At 47.3% G+C, this 6,829-nt stretch overlaps 2 protein-coding genes across 10 annotated transcripts in view; one reads left to right on the forward strand and one right to left on the reverse strand.

The window, feature by feature from the left end:
* GRB7 (growth factor receptor bound protein 7) overlaps positions 1 to 6,829 on the forward strand; it is a 265,456-nt gene that overhangs the window by 110,292 nt on the left and 148,335 nt on the right. The window lies entirely within an intron of this gene.
* LOC130297043 (nuclear factor 7, ovary-like) overlaps positions 1 to 6,829 on the reverse strand; it is a 58,492-nt gene that overhangs the window by 38,444 nt on the left and 13,219 nt on the right. For 3 of the 8 annotated variants that reach the window (XR_008849376.1, XM_056549225.1, XM_056549226.1), the window contains exon 1: positions 926 to 1,092. The exons of 1 other annotated variant lie outside the window; for it this stretch is intronic. The gene's annotated coding sequence lies outside the window, so the exon portion shown is untranslated. Of the gene's footprint in view, positions 1 to 581; positions 715 to 825; positions 856 to 909; positions 1,093 to 6,829 lie in introns of those variants that run through there. 4 more of the 8 variants (XR_008849377.1, XM_056549227.1, XM_056549232.1 and 1 more) reach the window with 4 other exon arrangements.

Below are 6,829 nucleotides of genomic sequence, written 5' to 3' on the forward strand. Positions count from 1 at the left end.
ACAATGGGAGGGAGGAGACAGGCTACAAGCCCCACCCTGGTTGGTTCCACCCTGGTACCCCTTTAACCTACAATGCTACAGACAGTCCAGATCTGCGAAACTTGTCAATGGCTGGAAGGACCGACCAATCAGAATGGACATTCACTGGTAAAACACCTGTATTACTGAAGTGTATGCACTGACTGGTGTCTGGTAGCGCCCTCTACAGTACAGGATGGTATTACATGTTCTGTACTCTTAACCTGTAATAGGCTGGGTTAACATCACGTTTTTCCCCATACGGGAGCGCATACGGCAAGGGGGAGCTAAAAACTTGCGCTCCCGTATCCCTGCGTATGCGGTCCCATATGTAATTCATTTCAATGAGCCGACTGGAGTGGTTGACATCGGTTTTAGGTATGGTAGAAAACCGGCCCATTGTAATGAATTACATACGGGACTGCATACGCAGGGATACGAGAGTGCATGCGCTCCCGTATGGGGAAAAACGGGATGTGAACCCAGCCTAACTGATGCACTGACTGGTGTCTGGTAGCGCCCCCTACAGTACAGGGAGGTATTACATGTTCTGTACTCTTTACCTGTACCAGGGTTATCTGCTCCTTTGGACACCAGGTGAGGGCGGCTCCATTTTACTTTTTTAGGACATTGTATATACTGTACAGGACCCCGAAGAAGCTCCTGTCCTCTACCTAGACCAATGTTACAGCTCCCAGCAGATCTTTATTACTTTTATATGTAAGGATTTGCTTTATCTATATTAGTTATCTACTTATTTTCCTTTAATCCTCATTGTTTCCTATATTTGGATTCAGAACCAATTACCCCGGAGTGGTGACCCAGGTGTTATTCCACCCTGCACATCCATGTCCACAGAAATGAATAATCCCCCTTTCATCCCCTGCTGACCTTTGAACTCTCCTACCTGACAGTCCTTTATCCCCCTCCCCCAGAGCAGGAGAACAGCTCCGCAGAGGCTGCAGAACTAAAGGCCCTTCTATGACTTGTGATCATGTGATCAGTCACGTGTGGGGGAGGAGTCAGGCTGAGTATTCTGTAGAACGTGTGAGGAGTGTGAGCGGCTCCTGTGAAGGTGCAGTGTACAGGTATTGTCTACTGGGGAAAAGATATCACAACCTGTACAGAGGAAAAGTTACTGAGTTGCCCATAGCAACCAATCAGATGGCTGCTTTCATTTTTCAGAGGCCTTTTCAAAAATGAAAGAAGCGATCTGATTGGTTGCTATGGGCAACTCAGCAGCTTATCCTCTGGAAAACTCCCCACATAGGGTATAGTAGAGCTGTGTGTGTGTGTGTGTGTGTGCGCTCAGTACATGTAGCAGTGTTGTGTGTGTGTGTATATATGTGTGTGTGCTCAGTACATGTAGTAGTGTTGTGTGTGTGTGTGCTCAGTACATGTAGCAGTGTTGTGTGTGCGCTCAGTACATGTAGCAGTGTTGTGTGTGTGTGTGTGTGCTCAGTACATGTAGCAGTGTTGTGTGTGTTCAGTACATGTAGCAGTGTTGTGTGTGCGCTCAGTACATGTAGCAGTGTTGTGTGTGCGCTCAGTACATGTAGCAGTGTTGTGTGTGTGCTCAGTACATGTAGCAGTGTTGTGTGTGTGTGTGCTCAGTACATGTAGCAGTGTTGTGTGTGTGTGTGCTCAGTACATGTAGCAGTGTTGTGTGTGTTCAGTACATGTAGCAGTGTTGTGTGTGCGCTCAGTACATGTAGCAGTGTTGTGTGTGCGCTCAGTACATGTAGCAGTGTTGTGTGTGTGCTCAGTACATGTAGCAGTGTTGTGTGTGTGTGCTCAGTACATGTAGCAGTGTTGTGTGTGTGCTCAGTACATGTAGCAGTGTTGTGTGTGTGTGTGTGTGCTCAGTACATGTAGCAGTGTTGTGTGTGTGTTCAGTACATGTAGCAGTGTTGTGTGTGCGCTCAGTACATGTAGCAGTGTTGTGTGTGTGCTCAGTACATGTAGCAGTGTTGTGTGTGTGTGTGTGCTCAGTACATGTAGCAGTGTTGTGTGTGTGCTCAGTACATGTAGCAGTGTTGTGTGTGTGTGTGTGTGCTCAGTACATGTAGCAGTGTTGTGTGTGTGCTCAGTACATGTAGCAGTGTTGTGTGTGTGTGTGCGCTCAGTATATGTAGCAGTGTTGTGTGTGTATGTGTGTGTGCTCAGTACATGTAGCAGTGTTGTGTGTGTGCTCAGTACATGTAGCAGTGTTGTGTGTGTTCAGTACATGTAGCAGTGTTGTGTGTGCGCTCAGTACATGTAGCAGTGTTGTGTGTGCGCTCAGTACATGTAGCAGTGTTGTGTGTGTGCTCAGTACATGTAGCAGTGTTGTGTGTGTGTGTGTGTGCTCAGTACATGTAGCAGTGTTGTGTGTGTGTGTGTGTGCTCAGTACATGTAGCAGTGTTGTGTGTGTGTGTGTGTGCTCAGTACATGTAGCAGTGTTGTGTGTGTTCAGTACATGTAGCAGTGTTGTGTGTGCGCTCAGTACATGTAGCAGTGTTGTGTGTGTGCTCAGTACATGTAGCAGTGTTGTGTGTGTGTGTGCTCAGTACATGTAGCAGTGTTGTGTGTGTGTGTGTGTGCTCAGTACATGTAGCAGTGTTGTGTGTGTGTGCTCAGTACATGTAGCAGTGTTGTGTGTGTGTGCGCTCAGTATATGTAGCAGTGTTGTGTGTGTGCGCGCGCTCAGTACATGTAGCAGTGTTGTGTGTGTGTGTTCAGTACATGTAGCAGTGTTGTGTGTGTGTGTGCTCAGTACATGTAGCAGTGTTGTGTGTGTGTGTGTGTGCTCAGTACATGTAGCAGTGTTGTGTGTGTGCTCAGTACATGTAGCAGTGTTGTGTGTGTGTGCTCAGTACATGTAGCAGTGTGTGTGTGTGCTCAGTACATGTAGCTGTGTTGTGTGTGTGTGTGCTCAGTACATGTAGCAGTGTGTGTGTGTGCTCAGTACATGTAGCAGTGTTGTGTGTGTGTGCTCAGTACATGTAGTAGTGTTGTGTGTGTGCTCAGTACATGTAGCAGTGTTGTGTGTGTGTGTGCTCAGTACATGTAGCAGTGTTGTGTGTGTGTGTGCTCAGTACATGTAGCAGTGTTGTGTGTGCGCTCTGTACATGTAGCAGTGTTGTGTGTGTGCTCAGTACATGTAGCAGTGTTGTGTGTGCGCTCAGTACATGTAGCAGTGTTGTGTGTGTGTGTGTGCTCAGTACATGTAGCAGTGTTGTGTGTGTGTGTGTGTACTCAGTACATGTAGCAGTGTTGTGTGTGCGCTCAGTACATGTAGCAGTGTTGTGTGTGTGTTCTCAGTACATGTAGCAGTGTTGTGTGTGTGCTCAGTACATGTAGCAGTGTTGTGTGTGTGCTCAGTACATGTAGCAGTGTTGTGTGTGTGTGCTCAGTACATGTAGCAGTGTTGTGTGTGTGTGTGTGCTCAGTACATGTAGCAGTGTTGTGTGTGTGCTCAGTACATGTAGCAGTGTTGTGTGTGTGTGCTCAGTACATGTAGCAGTGTTGTGTGTGTGTGTGTGCTCAGTACATGTAGCAGTGTTGTGTGTGTGTGTGTGCTCAGTACATGTAGCAGTGTTGTGTGTGTGTGTGCTCAGTACATGTAGCAGTGTTGTGTGTGTGTGTGCTCAGTACATGTAGTAGTGTTGTGTGTGCTCAGTACATGTAGCAGTGTTGTGTGTGTGTGCTCAGTACATGTAGCAGTGTTGTGTGTGTGCTCAGTACATGTAGCAGTGTTGTGTGTGTGTGTGCTCAGTACATGTAGCAGTGTTGTGTGTGTGTGTGTACTCAGTACATGTAGCAGTGTTGTGTGCGCTCAGTACATGTAGCAGTGTTGTGTGTGTGCTCAGTACATGTAGCAGTGTTGTGTGTGTGTGCTCAGTACATGTAGCAGTGTTGTGTGTGTGTGTGCTCAGTACATGTAGCAGTGTTGTGTGTGTGTGTGTGTGCTCAGTACATGTAGCAGTGTTGTGTGTGTGTGTGCTCAGTACATGTAGCAGTGTTGTGTGTGCACTCAGTACATGTAGCAGTGTTGTGTGTGTGCTCAGTACATGTAGCAGTGTTGTGTGTGTGTGTGTGCTCAGTACATGTAGCAGTGTTGTGTGTGTGCGCTCAGTACATGTAGCAGTGTGTGTGCGCTCAGTACATGTAGCAGTGTTGTGTGTGCGCTCAGTACATGTAGCAGTGTTGTGTGTGCGCTCAGTACATGTAGCAGTGTTGTGTGTGCGCTCAGTACATGTAGCAGTGTTGTGTGTGCGCTCAGTACATGTAGCAGTGTTGTGTGTATGCTCAGTACATGTAGCAGTGTTGTGTGTGTGCTCAGTACATGTAGCAGTGTTGTGTGTGTGCTCAGTACATGTAGCAGTGTTGTGTGTGTGCTCAGTACATGTAGCAGTGTTGTGTGTGTGTGCTCAGTACATGTAGCAGTGTTGTGTGTGCGCTCAGTACATGTAGCAGTGTTGTGTGTGCGCTCAGTACATGTAGCAGTGTTGTGTGTGCGCTCAGTACATGTAGCAGTGTTGTGTGTGTGTGCTCAGTACATGTAGCAGTGTTGTGTGTGTGTGTGTGCTCAGTACATGTAGCAGTGTTGTGTGTGCGCTCAGTACATGTAGCAGTGTTGTGTGTGTGCGCTCAGTACATGTAGCAGTGTTGTGTGTGTGTGTGCTCAGTACATGTAGCAGTGTTGTGTGTGTGTGCTCAGTACATGTAGCAGTGTTGTGTGTGTGCTCAGTACATGTAGCAGTGTTGTGTGTGTGTGTGTGCTCAGTACATGTAGCAGTGTTGTGTGTGTGTGTGTGCGCTCAGTACATGTAGCAGTGTTGTGTGTGCGCTCAGTACATGTAGCAGTGTTGTGTGTGCGCTCAGTACATGTAGCAGTGTTGTGTGTGTGTGTGTGTGCTCAGTACATGTAGCAGTGTTGTGTGTGTCCTCAGTACATGTAGCAGTGTTGTGTGTGTGCTCAGTACATGTAGCAGTGTTGTGTGTGTGCTCAGTACATGTAGCAGTGTTGTGTGTGTGCTCAGTACATGTAGCAGTGTTGTGTGCGCGCTCAGTACATGTAGCAGTGTTGTGTGTGTGTGCTCAGTACATGTAGCAGTGTTGTGTGTGTGTGCTCAGTACATGTAGCAGTGTTGTGTGTGTGTGCTCAGTACATGTAGCAGTGTTGTGTGTGTGCTCAGTACATGTAGCAGTGTTGTGTGTGTGCTCAGTACATGTAGCAGTGTTGTGTGTGTGTGTGTGTGTGTGTGTGCTCAGTACATGTAGCAGTGTTGTGTGTGTGTGCTCAGTACATGTAGCAGTGTTGTGTGTGTGCTCAGTACATGTAGCAGTGTTGTGTGTGTGTGTGCTCAGTACATGTAGCAGTGTTGTGTGTGTGTGTGTGCTCAGTACATGTAGCAGTGTTGTGTGTGTCCTCAGTACATGTAGCAGTGTTGTGTGTGTGCTCAGTACATGTAGCAGTGTTGTGTGTGCGCTCAGTACATGTAGCAGTGTTGTGTGTGTGTGTGCTCAGTACATGTAGCAGTGTTGTGTGTGTGCTCAGTACATGTAGCAGTGTTGTGTGTGTGTGTGCTCAGTACATGTAGCAGTGTTGTGTGTGTGCTCAGTACATGTAGCAGTGTTGTGTGTGTGCTCAGTACATGTAGCAGTGTTGTGTGTGTGTGTGTGTGCTCAGTACATGTAGCAGTGTTGTGTGTGTGTGTGTGCTCAGTACATGTAGCAGTGTTGTGTGTGTGTGTGCTCAGTACATGTAGCAGTGTTGTGTGTGTTCAGTACATGTAGCAGTGTTGTGTGTGCGCTCAGTACATGTAGCAGTGTTGTGTGTGTGCTCAGTACATGTAGCAGTGTTGTGTGTGTGTGTGCTCAGTACATGTAGCAGTGTTGTGTGTGTGTGCTCAGTACATGTAGCAGTGTTGTGTGTGTGTGCTCAGTACATGTAGCAGTGTTGTGTGTGTGTGGCCTCAGTATATGTAGCAGTGTTGTGTGTGTGCGCGCGCTCAGTACATGTAGGCAGTGTTGTGTGTTGTGTGTTCAGTACATGTAGCAGTGTTGTGTGTGTGTGTGCTCAGTACATTGTAGCAGTGTTGTGTGTGTGTGTGCTCAGTACATGTAGCTGTGTTGTGTGTGTGTGTGTGCTCAGTACATGTAGCAGTGTGTGTGTGTGCTCAGTACATGTAGCAGTGTTGTGTGTGTGTGCTCAGTACATGTAGTAGTGTTGTGTGTGTGCTCAGTACATGTAGCAGTGTTGTGTGTGTGTGTGTGCTCAGTACATGTAGCAGTGTTGTGTGTGTGTGTGCTCAGTACATGTGAGCAGTGTTGTGTGTGCTGCTCTGTACATGTAGCAGTGTTGTGTGTGTGCTCAGTACATGTAGCAGTGTTGTGTGTGCGCTCAGTACATGTAGCAGTGTTGTGTGTGTGTGTGCTCAGTACATGTAGCAGTGTTGTGTGTGTGTGTGTGTGTACTCAGTACATGTAGCAGTGTTGTGTGTGCTGCTCAGTACATGTAGCAGTGTTGTGTGTGTGTTCCTCAGTACATGTAGCAGTGTTGTGTGTGTGCTCAGTACATGTAGCAGTTGTTTGTGTGTGTGCTCAGTACATGTAGCAGGTGTTGTGTGTGTGTGCTCAGTACATGTAGCAGTGTTGTGTGTGTGTGTGTGCTCAGTACATGTAGCAGTGTTGGTGTGTGTGCTCAGTACATGTAGCAGTGTTGTGTGTGTGTGCTCAGGTACATGTAGCAGTGTTGTGTGTGTGTGTTGTGTGTGTGCTCAGTACATGTAGCAGTGTTGTGTGTGTGTGTGTGCTCAGTAGCAT

Source organism: Hyla sarda, chromosome 12, assembly GCF_029499605.1.
Source record: "Hyla sarda isolate aHylSar1 chromosome 12, aHylSar1.hap1, whole genome shotgun sequence".
Lineage (NCBI taxonomy): Eukaryota > Metazoa > Chordata > Amphibia > Anura > Hylidae > Hyla > Hyla sarda.